The 18,254-nt window shown below is 39.0% G+C and overlaps 1 pseudogene; it reads left to right on the forward strand.

The window, feature by feature from the left end:
• Positions 1–2,219: 2,219 nt before the first annotated feature.
• LOC118722220 lies at positions 2,220–3,003 on the forward strand (annotated as a pseudogene).
• Positions 3,004–18,254: the final 15,251 nt, after the last annotated feature.

Here is an 18,254-nt window from a genome sequence, read left to right on the forward strand (position 1 = left end):
GTCACATTGTAGGCATTTGATAAAATAAATGATACTTTTCTTTCTTTTTTGATTCTTGTCAACTGTATATCATAGTAGTGTGTAGGCTAAAACTTGTATCTATTATCAGTCATTGTGCCTGCCTTTGAGTAAATGGCAGCAGAAAGCATAATGGAAGGCTACCAAGCTGGAATGTTGAGGTAGTGACTGACCTACTTATACAGGTTTACTGGGGCTCAGACTTGTAACTGACAACATGAGGATTTGACTTTTTTCATTTTATGGTTTTGAGATTTAGGTTGCATCGGTGGATGATTTGTGAAGTAAACACTCTCATATTTCAGCTGCAAAAACACATTGGTATACATAATCTCTTTATCAATTCAAACCGGAGAGTGCCATGATAATCATTTGGTGTTCTTTCTGTGTAAGAATCTGCAAATGAGGAAAGGAACCCATGGAAAATGAAGTACAATGCATAACGTAATGTGACTACATGGATAAAAGGAAGCAGAGAGGTCGCCATTCTACCAAGTTAGGTAATAAGATTTTTGACATATAAGTAGCTGGCTTTCAGTATGTATCTATGATTCTTGTAAAAGTAGTTTCTGCCCCCCTGCATTCTAGAAACAAGAACCATATTGGGAGGAGGTAGCCAATTATAAGTCTGCCAGCTGCTCTGGTTATCCATTGGTATGACACAAATTGTGGGTAAAGGGTATATAATTTATACTTGGTCATTTTTCAAAAGGGATATTCTAAGGGAAATTCATTGGATTGTATGAAATTCTTAAATTATTATCCTCAAAATTGTTGTATTTTTAGAAGAGAAACTTCATATTGCCTCCAAGATAATATATCATAGCAGATGAAACATAAAAGGAATTTTTGAGTGAATCAACATAGCTTTTGCTTTTTAAAGCATTTCATTTTCTTTGGGAAACAAAATTTTCTACATTTTAATAATTCCATTTTGCTCATCTTGGAAATCAAATACAAGCAAGATCATTCTAGATCTCCTGGAACTTAGACTTATATGTGGATAGGATTTTTAATTTGACAGAGTTTACTCCCCTTCATTTTCATATTTGGGTCTCACAGCAACCCTTTGAGATAGGCAGGAAAAAGAGTTTCCTTAAAGGTATGGAAACTAAGACTCTTAAGTCTTAGGCAGTGTTCTTGCCTTCATCCCATTCTGTTATACCAGAAGCTGAGTTTATGTTCAGACCAGGTTAGTTATTCTTTGTTCTGCTGCTTAAACCATCTCATTTCACTTTTACTAGAAATAAATTAATGAGTAAATTTTTGAATTCTTGATGGATCAAAAGACCAATTGTCTCAAATTTTTAATTAGACATATATAGTAACCTACCTTAAACTCTGCTTTCATCTAAGAAATCTTGTCACAGTGAAATATGCCTGGGAAGAAAACTTTCAAACAGTAAAAAATGTAGGTTAAGATGAAGTGCATGAATTAAAAATTTTGTTTTACAAAAATAGCTTCCCTACACAAATGACAGAAATGAGTGGCAAGGCTTTACAGTAAAAAGAGCAAACATGATTATTAATTTGTAGTAAACCTCATTTTCTTCCTGTAGCATCTGTCATTTTCCTTCTATTGAGTCTAGTATGTTTTTTTCTATGATAAACCATGACATAAAAAATTATCAGACTTGGTAATTCTGTTTATATCTATAACTAATTATAGCCATTTTATGAACAAAATGGAAAAAAAAATTAGCCTGTGGTTGAATGAATCTGCCTTTTTTGTATGGCTTATTGAATTCTCAAAAATACTTCCCCATAAATTTGCAAGTTATTTTTATAAAGCATTAGGCCTACAAAATTGGCCTTACCTTTGGTGGGGCCCCAGGGGCTGGGAGCATCTCTGCTTAGCCACCCCATTCCTATCTCTGTCTCTTGTTTCACTGCTAACTGATGTGGGTTCTGTCCCTTTCTCTCTTTGTCTGTTTCTGTCTGTCTGTCTGTCTCTCCATATATATATAATGTGTTTGTTTACACACAATTATATGCATGTACATATGCATATGCATATACATATACACTCCACGAATAATTGGCTAGAATGAATATTTTATTCAATATCTAGCTACTTTAATATATTTAACTTATTTTCTTGAATTAATTAGTTGTCTTAGAATTTTAATTTATTCAAAGAATATTTAGTGAGGGCATGTGCGTCAGCACGCACCAGACACGGAGGAGGGGCAACATGAGCCATGGTGGCGGACAGCAAGCAGACCTCACAGAACCACCAGCAGTCCAACGGCTTTGGCTTCAAGCCCTTCCTGATTGGTATCAGTGGAGGCTTGGCTAGTGGCAAGTCCTCTGTTTGTGGGAAGATTGTACAGCACTTGGGGTAAAACAAGGTGGACTACTGCCAGAAGCAGGTGGTCATCTTGAGCCAGGACAGCTTCTACCTGGTCCTCACGTTGTAGCAGAAGGTCACAGCCCTGAAAGGCGAGTTCAGTTTTGACCACCGGATGTTTTTGACAATGAACTCATTTTCAAAACTCAAATTACTGAAGGGAAAACCATGCAGATTCCCTTGTATGACTTTGACTCCCATTTTTGGAAGGAAGAGATGATCACCATCTACCCTGAAGATGTGGTTTTCTTTGAAGGTATTTTGTCCTTTTACTCTGAAGAGGTGTGAGATCTATTCCAGATAAAGATCTTTGTGGACACAGATGCAGACACTAGGCTCTCCCGCAGAATATTAAGGGACATAAGTGAAAGAGGGAGGGACTTGGAACAGATTTTATCCCAGTACTTTACTTTCATCAAATCTGCCTTTGATGAATTCTGCTTTTCTACAAGAAATACTCAGGCATGATAATTCCTAGAGGTGTAGATAATCTAGTGGCTATCAACCTCATTGTATAGCATATCCAGCACATCCTGAATGGAGGGCTATCCAAGCAGCAGACCAATGGCTGTCTTAGTAGTTACATTCCTGCACATAAGAGGCAGGCCTCAGAGTCCAGAAGCCACACACATTGACCCTGCCTCCCTTGAACCCCAGTTCCACTCCAGTAGACAGAAAGACAGGGAGCTCTGGCGGTCTGTACATATGGTTTCTTATGACTGCTTATTTAAGAAAATAACATGGAGATAAAATGCCTTGAAACAGAACTTGACCCCAATGTTATATGACGAACTGTGCCAACCAGTACTGGTGATGCCTAATTATGAAGCCCATATGTAACCAGTTATAAATACACTCACACTCATATATATATATATATATATATATATATATATATATATATATATATAGTATATATATAATATTTATTGAGCACCCACTATGTGTAAGGTACTGTTCTGGATCCTAAGAATAAAGCAGAGAAGCAGACAAGAAAGAATAAATCTCTCATCTCATACAATATACATTCATGTGTAAGGAGAGAAAGAATTAAGCAATAAATAAAATGTATGGTATGTTGGTAGTAATTGCTGTGGAGTAAAACAAAAGAATATAGGGGGGCAGGAAGTATACCTATGGTGTATGGGAAAGGGTGCCATTTGAAGTTGGGTGGCAAGGAATAATGCATGTAGATATCTGGGGAAGAGAACGGTATAGACAAAGGAAGAGCATCAAGTGCAAGGATCCTGAGATATTATAGATCTGTGTGTAGCTAGGTCTGTGAAATGTTTGGAGTTAAGTAAGGGAGGCAGACCTTGATAGGAAACAATGTCGTAGATCACACGGAGGAGCAGATCATGGAGGGTATTGTAATCCAGTGCAAGGACTTGAAAAAGTTGGAAGCCAGTAGAAGGATTTGCACAGGGAAGTGATATGATGACATGTGTTAACTGGATCGTGCTGCCTGAAAACAGGTTTAAATAGTCCAGGGCAGAAGCAGACCAGTGAGGAAGCTGTTGCAGCAATCTAGGACAGAAATGATGTGGTGGCTGGACCAGGTAGGTAAGAGTAATAGGATTCTAGATGTGTTCTGAAAGTATTACTAATGGGATTTTCTTATAGATGGGATGTGGGTGTGAGAAATCAGGATGACTCTAAAAATTTCCCCCCAACAACAGGAAGAATGGGATTGTTAGGAATTAGATGGGGAAAATTGAAGAAGAGTGGGTTTTAGGGAAAAAAGTCTTGGTTTTGGACATGTTAAATTTGAGATGCCTATTAAATATCCAAGTGAAGCTACTAAGTATATACACAGCTGGGCTTTAGATGATATATATGGTAGGTTTACAGTTGTGAGTATGTGAAACACAGTTTATTCTTCTATTATTTATTTATTTATTACATTATTTTCCACATGAACAACTGTAAATCTATTTTTGCCCGTGTGTGTGTGTGTGTGTGTGTGTGTGTGTGTGTGTGTAATTTGTCTGCATAGAGATGAAATTTCAATGTAAAGACATGAAACAGATGAGCTCACCAAAGGAGTAAGAATAGACAAGGGAAGATTTTGAGGACTGGGCCCTGGGGCTCTCTAACATGTAAAGGTCAGAGAGATGGGGAAGATCTAACAGATATGACTAAGATAGAGATGCCAGTGTGGTGATTTGAGAAACCTCAAGTTTATAACTGACACAGTAAATGCAAAACAAAGTTTGTCTCCAGGAGTCCTAACACTCTGTTAGACCTGCACACTCCATTGGTTTGGGAGAGGGGTTTCAGAGTTGACTGTATATAGGGGGACTCCTCACTCCTTTGGAAATTTGGTCGTAGATAATTTCCTCATAATTTTGTTGCAAGATGGCAAAGATATTGGGCAGTGACAGATGTGTGAAAGCAAATATTATAACAGAACCACTTTTTGTTCTAGTATATGTAGTGTGTTATAATTAAGACATTGCTGCACTCCATCATCATGACAGGTCAATTTAGTACATTGCCAATTTCTTCTTTTTTTCTAATTTGGGGATAGGGAGTGGTAGAATAGAGATGAGCCAAGAGAGACCAACCATTTGAAAATTTGACATCATTTTTTTTACATTCAACATTAGGTCACATAAAAGAGGACCCCAAACTACTTAAGCCCTCTGTCACCATTAAATTTCATATCACCAGTGACAGCTTGGAGGCTGATTTCATATCCTTGTTTGTTTGAAGAGCCATCCTTGCTGTACAAATTTCTTCTGAAGCAGAAGGTCAAGGCCATGTACATTATGACTTGAAAGTTCAGCCCAACTGTTGGTTCTTTGTTCTTTTACTTTTACCTTCCCTGATCTTGTCTGATAGAATCTGTCATTTGTAAGAATCAATTTAGAAAATTAGTGAGCTGGTACAATTTCTAAACATACCTTCAAGTCTCAGGTGAGATTTGCTAAAGCATAGTGGCACTGCAACATCCTCAGTGGTACCTAGGAATAGTACTAATTAATTTTCAGTGCTTTTCCCCATCTGAGAACTTTGGTCAGAAAGACTCATTTGTGCAAGATAGCCTGGAGCAGATTTAAGCACAGGTCCCTTTAACTGGCGTGAATGAGCAACAGTAGGACTTTCAGCAATTCAGCATTCTTCCATGGTTAACCAGAGTGCATAGAGACAATGGAAATTGCCTCTTAGCTCTCAAAAGGAGAAGAGAGAAGGGCAAAAAGAGAGCAAAGCAGTAAATCATCTGACTGCCTTACTCCACAGGCATTGTTTCTGTGGTTTGTTTATGTGAACCCTACTATGAAAAGGGAATATTTGAATTATACTCAGGCAGTATAGCAGTTGGACTACATAATAATTTTTGTATCGGGTCTAGTAATACTTAATGTTGTTTTTAAACATTTGTTTAAAATCTTGCTTGGCGTTGACTTGTATTGACATAACCTTCAAACACGTGGTATCTACAGAACATGTGAAGTGCAAGTAACAAGTTTTGCTTGAAAAAGTTTGTGTTTGGTTTGGTTTTTGTTGAAAAACTAGGGCTAAGAAGATGGCGGATGAAGAGCATATTCTGCACTGCATGCTTTACGAGTTCCAATTAGGAAGAAAAGCAAGTGAGGCTGCAAAAAACATTTGTAGTGCTCTTGGTCAAGATGCAGTTAGTGCCAGAAAATGCCAGTGTTGGTTTGAGAAATTTCGCGAGGGAAATTTTTTGTTAGATGACAAGAGTGGTCGAGGCCGTGTGTCCAATTTTGATCAAGAAGCTCTTCAAGCTCTTTTGGTGCAAAATCCTCAAATTACCCAGCAAGAGCTTGCGACTGTAAATTGTTCACAAAAAACAATTTCCAATCAATTGCGTGCACTTGGCAAAGTCCAAAAGTTTGGAAAATGGGTTCCTCATGAGTTGACCGACAACAACTGTAATCAAAGAGTCACAATTTGCAGTTCGCTCCTCTCTCGTCAAAACCGTTTGCCGTTTTTAGAGCAAATTGTTACTGGAGATGAACAATGGGTGCTGTATGTTAATTTGAAAAGGCGGCCTCAATGGTTGGACAAAAATGAGGCTCCGCAGCCCACGCCAAAACCTGACTTGCATGCAAAAAAAGTGATGTTGTGTGTTTGGTGGAATTTTAAAGGAATTCTTCATTATGAACTTTTACCATCTAACCAAACCATTACAAGTGCAGTGTATAGTGCCCAATTGGAAAGGTTAGCCCAAGCTTTAAGAGAAAAAGAACCCGCGCTGATTAATCGGAAGGGCGTAATTCTTCACCACGATAACGCACGACCGCATACTGCAAGAATCACTGCTGAAAAACCGCGCCAGTTGGAATGGGAAGTTCTCCCTCAACCTGCATATTCTCCTGATATTGCCCCTTCCGATTACCATTTGTTTCGTTCTTTGCAAAACTTTCTTCTTGGAAAAAAATTTAATAATGAAGAATGCCTCAAAAATGCATTGACCGAATTTTTTGCATCAAAATCACAAGAATTTTACAACAGAGGGATTAAAATGCTTCCTGAGCGTTGGGCACAAGTAGTAGAAAACAACGGCAACTATATTGTTGATTAAATTTTGTTGTATTGTTTAAATAAATTCGATTTTAAAAAGTATTAGAAAACGACATTAATTATTACTAGACCTAATAATTTGATATAAATGTTCAAAAATTATGTTCTTTGAGTCATAAATTGAAGGGAAAGGGCTTAATATTTGAACCTGTCAGGTGTTCTGAAACCTTTATTTATTTATTTATTTATTTATTTATTTATTTATTTTTTGGGGATAGGCTTATTAAGTTTTGTCCCCTCTTGCGAAAATGCTCTCTTGGTTACACACACACATACACATGGAACTGATTTTGAGAACTTTTTATTTCAAAAGAGAATTGTCAAACTAGAGAATAAAGAGTATGGAGGATGTGCTCAATTATAAGATATCATGTTTTATAAGGAGTAAATCATGCTTTTAGGCAGGTAAACTATATATAAACTCGTTCCATAAACATATACAGTATGTATGAGTCTAAGAGAAAAATACTTGTGGTGCGGTCATACTTGCTTTTTGAGCTATGCTCTCTTTTATCTCTTTTTAAATTGAATTTATTGGAATGACACTTATTGAGTTATATCTTATGGCCAATGTTCATAATTAGGAGAGATAGGGGCCCCTCTGGTTACACTCTGTACCCTTGCATTGATTTGCTTAAATATCCAGGGGAAAACATTTCAACTTTCCCTAATATGCTTTTTAACTTGCTGAAACAAACATGATGAGATGGCAAGAGCCATGCTTTACCAAGTCCCAGGTCAGCACACTAGGGCCAACTCCACGAATCACTGCTGGAACCATTGGCACTCTGCTCTATGACCAGTTATCATGCCTCCAGAACTGGGAGACAATACATTTATGTTGTTTAAGCCCCCCAGTTTGTGGTGTTTTGTTATGGCAGCCCTAGGACACCAGTACAATGGGCACAGATATGATTTCCTGATGACAAAATCCAAAGACCCCTTCTTACTCACTCTGGTCATCCCCTCTGTATTTTTTAACCCTATTAGTAACTTTTCTTTTTATTTTATTTATTTAGTTTTTAAAAATATATTTTATTGATTTTTAACAGATAGAAAGGGAGAGAGATAGAGAGCTAGAAATGTCGATGAGAGAGAAACATCAACCAGCTGCCTCTTGCACACCCCCTACCGGGGATGTGCCCTCAACCAAGGTACATGCCCTTGACTGGAATCGAACCTGGGAACTTTCAGTCTGCAGACCGACGCTCTACCACTGAGCCAAACCGGCTTCGGCTAACTTTTCTTTTTAAAATGGGAGATTCAGCATGGTGATATTCAATAAACCAGAGGTCTGGAGTTAGGCCAAACCATTTTCAAAAATGCCCACCTTGCACCAATTTGTAAGACTTGCCCCTTATCTAGTAGCTTCAGATTTTGACAACTGGGTTAAAATATGGATATTTAAGGAAATAAGCATCCTTTTATTTCAAACAGTTCATTGTATGATGAGGTTTTCAGGTCCACATGTACCTGTTGCTCACCTTAGTAGGAAATGATTATGACAGATTTCACAGTTGTTTCTAGTGTCCTGTTACTAGTGCATGAGCAGATGTGAATGGGGGGATGTTTTCCATCATGTGGCTTGGCAAAGGTATGTGCCTTGTTGATACCCTTGCTCAGTGCTTTCTCCATGCCTTTGCCCACAAGTCTTTGCTTCACTGTTTATTATCACCCATGCAGATCACTGTACTACAAGACCTGATTATTTTATGTAACAACTCCTTCTCTTTATATTTATGCATTCATTTATTCACTCAATCAAATACTTTTTCTAGAAATGAATATGTGATATTTTTATCGTGGTAAGCAATACCTGACAATTATAGAGCTGCAAATCAAATGGCTATAATGTTATAAAACTATAAGTGTAAGTTATTGAAGAAATTTGAGGCAGGCTTCTAGAGAATCTGGGGAGATTGGGGCTGAGGTGATGCAGATGTCTCCACAAATGCATATAAATACCAGTTGTTTAAATCTCTCGGCTCCTTTGTTTCAGAAGTGGTGTCCTACATACTTTCTGAGGATCCACACTCCATTCTATTCCCTGCAAACTCTGCTCCATCAGTTATCTTCTCTCCTCAGTTTTTGAAGTACTCTTGTTCTCCTGGAGTTTTTCCTCTAATCTGGAAAATGTTGTCAAGCCTCCTCTCGCTCCCAGCCTGTTCCTGTGACCTCACATCACAGTTTGTGTCCCTTCCTTATAGACTGTAGGTACTCCTGAGCTGAAAGTGCTCATTCAGTGTGTGCTATGGGTTGAATTGTGACCCTCCAAAATAAGTATGTTGAATTCCTAACCCCATATCTCAGAATGTGACCTAATTTAGAAAGTCTTTATAGAGATTATCAAAATTACATAACTAAGGTGGGCCTTAATTTAATATAACTGGTGTCCTTAAAAAAGGGGGGGGTGGGATTTGGACATGAAGACTAGCACATACAGAGAGAAGACACAAGGAAAATATGGCCATCTACAAGCCAATGAAGGGCTAAGGATAGCAGAAGCTTGTATCCCTAGGGACATAGAACAAATTTTCCCTCACAAACCGTAGAAGGAACCAACACTCCTAATACCTTGATCTCATACGTCTAGCCTCCAGAACTAGGAGATGATTATTTAAGCCATCCAGTTTGTGGTACTTTGATATGGCATCCCTAGGACACTAGTACAGTGGGCACAAATGTGATTTCCTGATGATGAAATCCAAAGACCCCTTCTTACTCTGGTCAACCCCTCTGTCGTTTTTAACCCAATTAGTCACTTTCTTTTTTAAAACTGGAGAGTCATCTTTGTGAGATGCAATAAGTCAGAGCTCTGGAGTTAGGCCAAGCTGGAATGGAAATCTTGGTTAGTTTATTCATCTTCTCTACACCCATGAAATAGAATTTGTATGTGCCTCATATGGTGTTTGTGATGATTACATAAGATCATGCATGTAAAATATTTATCATACAAGTAAGCACAGTAGCAATAAAATCTAAATGTTAGCCCTATAATTGGGCTGGGAAGAATCTATGCATTTAATTTTCAGTTGAGATACCAAGTGAAATGGTATGGCTTAGCCAGGGTAGGTATTTGCTCTTTCTCCATGCTCTTACCTTGATCACTGAACTTAGCAGGCTATACACGTTCAGCTGTGTGTTTCCTCTTCTATTGGATTTTGAGGTCATTGATAGTGGACATAGTAAATATGTGATGGATGAAAAAAATGCTGAATGGTACAAATCTAAAAGTGCATTCTTGGCTGATCCTAGGGCTAAGTGTTCATGCTGTTGTATCAGAGATCAGTGTGGAAAGCAATAAACTATGTGAGTCTGCAAAATGGCGGAAATTGCTATTGAATTGATTGTTTGGACTGAAATGTGTTTTTATGAGGTTCTCAAAAACTCCCTCTTCCATGTCCAGAAAACACACACACACACACTCACACACACACACACACACACACATGCACGCACACCCCTTTGGAAATCACCATTTGAGTCTTCCTGAGTGAGTGATGAAAATGCACTTTTATCATATTTTTAAAAACTGTATATATGTATCAGTGTTGCATATTGCTGTCAGTTTTGAATTGTTTACTTGTGCTCCTCAGATGCAAAGATAACATCAAGACTGACCTTTATTTTTGCCTGGCCGGCATAGTTCAGTGATTGAGCATTGATCTATGAATTAGAAGGTCATGGCTCAATTCCCAGTCAGGGCACATATCTGGAGTTGGAGGGTCAGTCCTCAGTGTGGGGCATGCAGGATGCAGCTGTTCAATGATTCTGTCTCATCATTGATGTTTCTATTTCTCTCTTCCTTTCTCTTCCTCTCTGAAATCAATAAAAAATATTTTTAAAAGTCTGTTCTTATTTTGTAAATTTTAAAATATATTTATTTTTAGCAGTTTCTCACTTTAAGAATGCAGAATTCCAAACCAGAAAGAGTGTTCATTTTGTGGGCCAAATTTCTATGGCAGTAATCCTAGAAATCACAGATATAAGTAGATAGGAACTTGCTATAAAAAGTAAGCTAGATCTTCAAAAGAATAGACTTCCTCAAAGGAACCCAAGTGCCTATCAATAGGTGAGTGGGTAACAGAGTGTGGTACATATATGCAATGGAATATTACTTAGCCATAATAAAGAATGAAATATTGCCATTTGTGACAGCATGGCTGGACCTAGAGGATATTATGCTCAGTAAAATAAGTCAGTCAGAGAAAGACAAATACCATGTAATCTCACTTATATGTAGAATCTAATGAATAAAATAAACAAATAAATAAAGTAGAAAGAGATGTATAGATACAGAGAACAGACTGACATTTGCCAGAGAGGAGAGGGATTGGAGGCAGGGTGATCAAAGTGAAGGGTTGAAGTGCTACAAACTGATAGTTACAGAATAGTCACAGAAATGTAGATTACAGCATAGGGAGATATAGTCAATGATATTGTGATAACTACCATTTGTATGGATTCAGGTAGTACTTCAAACACTGGATGACCACTCTATAAAGTACATGATTTTTTAACCATTATGCTGTACAACTGAAACTAATACAGAATAATATTGAATGTAAACTCTAATGAAAATAAATAAGCATTTAAAAAAGAAGTACAATTTAGTAGTCACAAATAGTCATGGGATGTAAAGTACAGTACAGGAAATATAGTAAATAATCCTATATAATAAAGAGTTAATATGATAATAGTTGTGACGCCCTCACATTGTATCAACTAATCAGCAGGAGGCTGCATGAGCAGCAGGTACGTGCTGGTGGGTGGGGCTGCATGCATGGGGAGGTAGGTGAGGGGAGGGATTCCGGGATGTGTGCAATTTCAGGTGCCAGGTCACTAGTATTATAATAACTATATATGGTGCCAAGTGGGTACTGGAAATATTGGTGGGAACATTTGGTAAAGTATATGATTGTCTAGCCATTATGAAGTACACCTGAAACTAATACAAAATAATATTAAACTGTAATTGAAAAATAAACTTTAAATTTAAAAAAAAGAATGGGCTTTCCTCAGCAAATACTAAATTTCTTTAAAGAACTGTCTGGATGTTCTTTATAATTTTACTAGTGACCCGATGCACAAAATTCTTGAGCAGGGTTGTGTGTCTTCCAGGTGTCCTCTCCAATTTGGAACCCCTTGAGGGATGCCTTCTCACAATCCAGGACTGCTGGCTCCCAACTGCTTACCTGCCTGCCTTCCTGATTCCCTAACCGCTTCTGCCTACCAGTCTGATCACCTTCTAACCACTCCCCTGCCAGCCTGATTGAACTGCTCCCCTTCCATCATGTTTGCCCCTAATTGCCCTTCCTTGCAGGCTTGGTCACTCCTAACTGCCCTCCCCTGCAAACCTGATCCTCCCAACTGCCCCCACCTGCCCTCCCTTGTAGGCCTGGTCACTCCCAACTGTCCTCCTCTGCTAGCCTGATTTTCCACAACTACCCTCCCTTGCAGACCTGGTCTCTCCCAACTGCCCTCCCCTGCTGGCCATCTTGTGGCAGCCATCTTGTGTCCACATGAGGGAAGCTATCTTGTGTGTTGGAGTGATGGACAATTTGCATATTATCCTTTTATTAGATAAGATTAGATAGGATTAGATAGGATAGAGGCCTGGTGCATGGGTGGGGACTGGCTGGTTTTCTCTGAAGGGTGTCCTGGATCAGGGTGGGGGTTTCCTTGGGTGACCTGTTGAGGGGCCTGTGGTGGTTTGCAGGCCAGCCACACCCCCCAGTGACCCAAGTGGAGGCCCTGGTATCTGGGATTTATTTATCTTCTATAATTGAAACTTTGTAGCCTTGAGCGGAGGCCTGAGCCCTCCAGGGCAGGTGGAAATCTTGGCTTCCTCCATTGCTGGGGGCAACCCAAGCCTCTTGCTCTCTTCGTGGATGCAGCCATATTGGTTGGGTTAATTTATATACTCACTCCTGATTGGCCAGTGGGCATGGCTTGTGGGTGTAGCAGAGGTATGGTCAATTTGCATATTACTCTTTTATTAGATAGGATGAGACTATGATATAGGTTTGCATTGACTTTGTTATAATCCCTTCTTCACAATAATCTGAGGGCTATCTTTTCTGTTTGTTAAGGAGGATCAGTAGCTTTTACAAACAACTCTGTATCTACTCATTGTACCCAGGATCCCTCTCTTACCCTAAATTTATTCTAATGCATATATATCTCAGTGCATGTGTAGAAAGAAAATACTCATGGTAAATTTTTCTAGTGCTATTCATTTCAGGCTTATTATGGGCCTAAAAATAAAAAGCTGTATTTATACTTCACTGAATAAGGAGATTTGCTTTGCTAGATGAGGTGGTAAGCATTAATAAAATATTAATACCATTTAAAAAGAAGCAAAGGTTGCCCTAGCTGGTTTGCTCAGTGGAGAGAGCATCAGCCTACAGACTGAAGGCTCCGGGTTCGATTTTAGTCAAGGGCACATGCCCAGGTTGCAGGCTCGATTCCCAACAGGAATTTGCCAAGGAAGTGAGGCTAGCTATTTGGTGATCTAATTCAGTCTACTCTGCCAGCTTCATCTCCCATCTCTTGCTAGTGATTCAGTAATTTTGGAGTTGTGTTCCTCCCCCAATGCCATTGTTTTTACTGTTTTACTGTCTACTCTGCCTGGAATGAGGCCTTCCTCTACCACAGTCCTCTTAGCCTCATTTACTCCTCTCCTATGCCTACAATATTTCAGATTTGGCTCAAATATCACATCTAAGAACTCTTTTCTGACCCCTCACTTGCCAGCCTGGGCCTATTTCCAGGACTGGCCTCTTGTATTTCTTTAGCAGCACATCCTCCCTTCTATCTCTGCTCTATTCACAATGTATGGAAGTGGGACATTTTCAAGTTCATGTTACCTGAAGAGAGTGTTTCCACAAAACAAAGGGGAAAAAATGAAACAAATTCTCCTGTGAATTGAATATTGACTAAGGCTGAATAAAATCTTCAAAAAAAGGGGGGGGGGGCTATAATAAACCACTGCCATGAAAATCTTTTATCATCTGCCTAATGGCTCTACATGCAAAATTCCCTAAGCAAAACTATAATTTTCTCTTGAAGGAAAAAAGGTAGTAGTTGTTGTGACAAGGTTGAACAGGGTCCTCCCAAATCTGAGAAATGCATGTTTTGAATGAACATAATAAAAAAGGAAATGATGTTTGGCTTTTACCTCCTGTACTGAGCTACTTGAGGGATGCAACCTCTGGATTCCTTGCACTTAGCACAGAGTTTGTGTTCCTTAGATATTTGTGGAATGAATGTGTAAATGTTTTCCTCATGGTCCTATACTTTTTGTTCAGCAACTATAAACAGATAAGCAGAGCAAACTCATTGATAACAGATCTGCCATTTGTCTGGATTAGTGTCCTGGAGCCCTTTAGACAAAACCTTTCTGTCACCCATCTCAGAATCATAAAAGCATTAAAGGATTTTCAGCAGGTGAGAATAGGGGAAAGCAGATAATGCTTTCTTTTTCAGTCTAGAAAAAGTACCAACAAGAAGCTTTATGCTGGGAAATGATAAGAATGTCACACACAGTGGGGGAAATCAATGCACGGTCCCTCTGTGGTCAATAAACATGGTAGTTTCAGAGGAGATTTTGCTATAAGACTAATAAACTTTGGTCCCGACAATCCTCCTCAACAGCACCCAGGATTTCAGGAATAATTAATGGAAAGTAGTGTACCCAGTCATCTGCAAGCTGCACTGTTCCTGCTAAAACAAGACAGGAAGTTTTCAGTTATTTCTATCAAACTTGAGAATAACATTTGAAAATAGTTCCTTAACTATATGATCTCTCTTGGAAAGTGAGGATACTTTATTTTTACTAGTCTTAAGGTCTTCATACAAAGTGTAATGGTATCTTGGAAGTTTTTCAGAATGTTCTTAGTCTGGAAGAAGAAAGGAATTTATAGCTGGTTAGAAAAGCAGAAGGGTCAAGAGCCACAAGATTGATCAAACAGGTCACCCCACTAGAAGAGCAGTACTAGCTGGAAGCCAGATATGCATAAGGGAACAACTAGAGAGGGGAACAAGATGCAGAGGGTTGAAACTGGTGTCAAAAGTAATTTCATGAATGCATGTCCTGGTATGTTTTCTGGGCAGGGGGTAGGCTCTAAAAGCTCTAAAATAGCTCTTTACACATTTCCTGGTCCATTTAGGTTAGCCAAATGCTTACAACCATGAGGAATTGTGTATTTTGGAGTATGAGTCAGATTAGTAGACACCTGCCAGATGCAGTATCTACATTGAAGGCTTAATTTGAGGATTAATGATATCCTTTATGACATATAGAATACCACACACTTCAATTCATCAAATATTTACTGAGTTGTATTTAGTATAATAAACTCAGAGTATGATGGGTCCAGAGATGGGTATTTCATTCCATGTGCTCAGCAAATAAAAAGCATCTTGTCTAAGTAATAAAGATATGAGGAAAGATGTAAAAAAACAAAACAAAACAAAAAAACATGGGTCATGTTTAAGGTACAGTGCCAGTAAAGTAGGAGAAAGTAAAGTGACAAGAAATGAGGCTGGCCGAAACCAGTTTGGCTCAATGGATAGAGCGTCGGCCCGCGGGCTGAAAGGTCCCGGGTTCAATTCCGGTCAAGGGAGTGTACCTTGGTTGCGGGCACATCCTTGTGCAAGAGGCAGCTGATCGATGATTCTCTCTCATCAATGTTTCTGACTCTCTATCCCTCTCTCTTCCTCTCTGTAAAAAAACAATAAAAATATTAAAAAAAGAAAAAAAAAGAAATGAAGCTGGAAAGATATGTTGTGGTAGACTCCAATGCCAGCCATGGCAGCTATTACTTAGAATGCTAGCTTTACATGAACCATATATTTGCTCTCTGAAAGAGACCCACCTCAAAACAAAGGATTCACACAGACTGAGAATGAAGGGATGGAAAAAAAGTTTTCAGGCAAATGGAAGAGAAAAAAGCTGGGTTGCAATACTTATATCTGACAAAATAGACCCCAAAGTAAAGGCCATAACAATAGATAAGAAAGGCCACTACATAATACTGAAGGGATAAACCAAACAAGAAGATATAACTTTAGTAAACATATATGCACCCAATACAGGACCAACCAAATACATAAAACAACTTCTGGAAGATGTCAAGGAGGTAAAAGACCTGTACGTGAAAAACTACAAGTAATTGAAAAAAGAGATTGAGAAAGATATAAACAAGTGGAAGAACATACCGTGTTCATGGATTGATAGAATCAATATCATTAAAATGTCCATACTACCCAAAGCAATCTACACTGAATGGCCAGATTACTTTGATCTCTGAATGCATAATAATCTGGCTACTCAGTGTATAACCTATATAATAAAAGGCTAATATGCAAATTGTCCACTTGATCAGGAGTTCAACCAGCAGGCTGGGCGGCCATCCACCCATGTCCCCTTCCCTTGGCTATGCTATTTTAAAGAAGTGGAGTTAGAAAAAATTTAAATTAAAAAAATTTGGCTCTCAAAAGAAATTTCAATTGTTGTACTGTTGCTATTTGGCTCTGTTGACTAATGAGTTTGCTGACCACTGGTTTGGGGTTCAATTTCCATTCAAGGGCACATACTTTGGTTGCAGGTTCAATCCCCTGCCCTAGTCGGGGCACCACGTGTGAGAGGCAACCAGTCAATGTGTCTCTCTTGCATCATCCCCTCTCTCTCTCTCTCTCTCTCTCTCTCTCTCTCTCTCTCTCTCTCTCTCTCTCTCTCTCTCAATGTTAAAAATATCCTCAGGTGAGGGTAAAAAAAATAAAAAATAATTTTCTAAGATTTGGATGGGAGAATTGGTGATTTCCATTTGCATAGAGTTATATCCCTTGGTTTGCAAAGTCCCATTTCTTTGAACCCAATCATGGAATATGTGCAGCTATGGATTCATTAGAGCTAAAACTAAAACCAGTGTCCAGAGTTTCCCTCCCAAAATGAAGCTAGATCTGGCAGAACATCAGGCTAGTTGTATCCATTAGTCCGTTGTGTGGGAGCCACATGGCTGTGGGCCAGTTGGGCATGTGCAGGGCATGAGATTACACCCCCTACAACAAGAATCCCAAGAGAGTAAGAGGGTCAAGAGAGGAAACTCCTTTTGTGCAGGGGCTCATGTATCTCAGATTTCATGCCCTTGCAGAAGGCATACCTATTCTGGCCAATGACCTGCTCCCAAGTGTGTCTTTATATCACCTAGACTTTATAGGTTATGTATCTATTCTTTCTTTGTCCAGTCCCTTCTCCCAGGATTTAAAGGGAACAGACCTGGAGAGGGTTAAAATGCAGCTTTCTGGCACAAATGGCATGCCCATATTATCTGACCTTCCCTTTGCTCCTTTCCTGTTAATTAATTAATATCTGGATTAATCACAATGATATAAAAACTAGAAGAGAAAATTTATTTAGAAAATCACATAGGTAGAATAAGTGAGCAGTAGGGAAAAAATGAGCTCAGGAAGCAAGTTACAGAAGCAAAAACAGGGCCCTTGGAATTTAGGAGAACGAGAGTGGCCAGGAAAAGATGCCTGAGGTAAGGAGGTGGGGCAATGTGTGGTTGTGCTCCATAGAGAGAGACACATTCTGCATCCTCTGTCTTGAGAATATTTACCTGGGGATATCAGAGAAGGATCCCAATAGAATATTCAGCAGCTTTCCAGGTATGTCCTCTCGAGGTTGTAATCTCCACTGATTGGTTGGTACCAGAGAAGGGGACGTCATTAGTCATTGCAGCTGGTCCTGATGTCATCCATGGCATTGCTTGTCTGGTTTTGCTGCTTTTCTGGGCCTGGAGTTGAAACACAACTGTGGCCTAGATGTTATCCCTATGGGTTGATGATTAAAGGAGTGGTTGTCCAAAGGATTGAATAGGAGGAGCCTCTGGTTCCTCCTCCAAGGGAGTATACTGCATGACCAGCAACATGTCATGGGAGGAAATGTCTGGGGAGGCTCCAAACTGCATAACTAGATATATGCCAAGGGAGAAAAGATTACCCTGTGGGTGCGGTCATTGTTTTCTCAGTTCTGCTCATTGCTAAGCACCTGGGTCTTTCTTCCTTGGTGAAAGTCTGTAACTGGCCCATTATTTTTGCTCTGCTCATGTTTGAGTAACTTCCTACTACATAACCACTATACTGTACACCTGAAACTAATATAATATTCAATGTCAACTGCAATTGAACAATAAAATTTAAAAAATGAAATAGACAATGTGTCTAGAAAAAAAATAGTGCTTCTGCCAAGGAAGCATATTTTGGGGTGACATATTTGCTCCCTTTTGTGGAGGAAAATAAGTTCTATGGAAAGTAACCTCAGGCGTCA

The sequence above is a fragment of the Pipistrellus kuhlii genome, unplaced genomic scaffold (assembly GCF_014108245.1).
Source record: "Pipistrellus kuhlii isolate mPipKuh1 unplaced genomic scaffold, mPipKuh1.p scaffold_m20_p_19, whole genome shotgun sequence".
NCBI lineage: Eukaryota > Metazoa > Chordata > Mammalia > Chiroptera > Vespertilionidae > Pipistrellus > Pipistrellus kuhlii.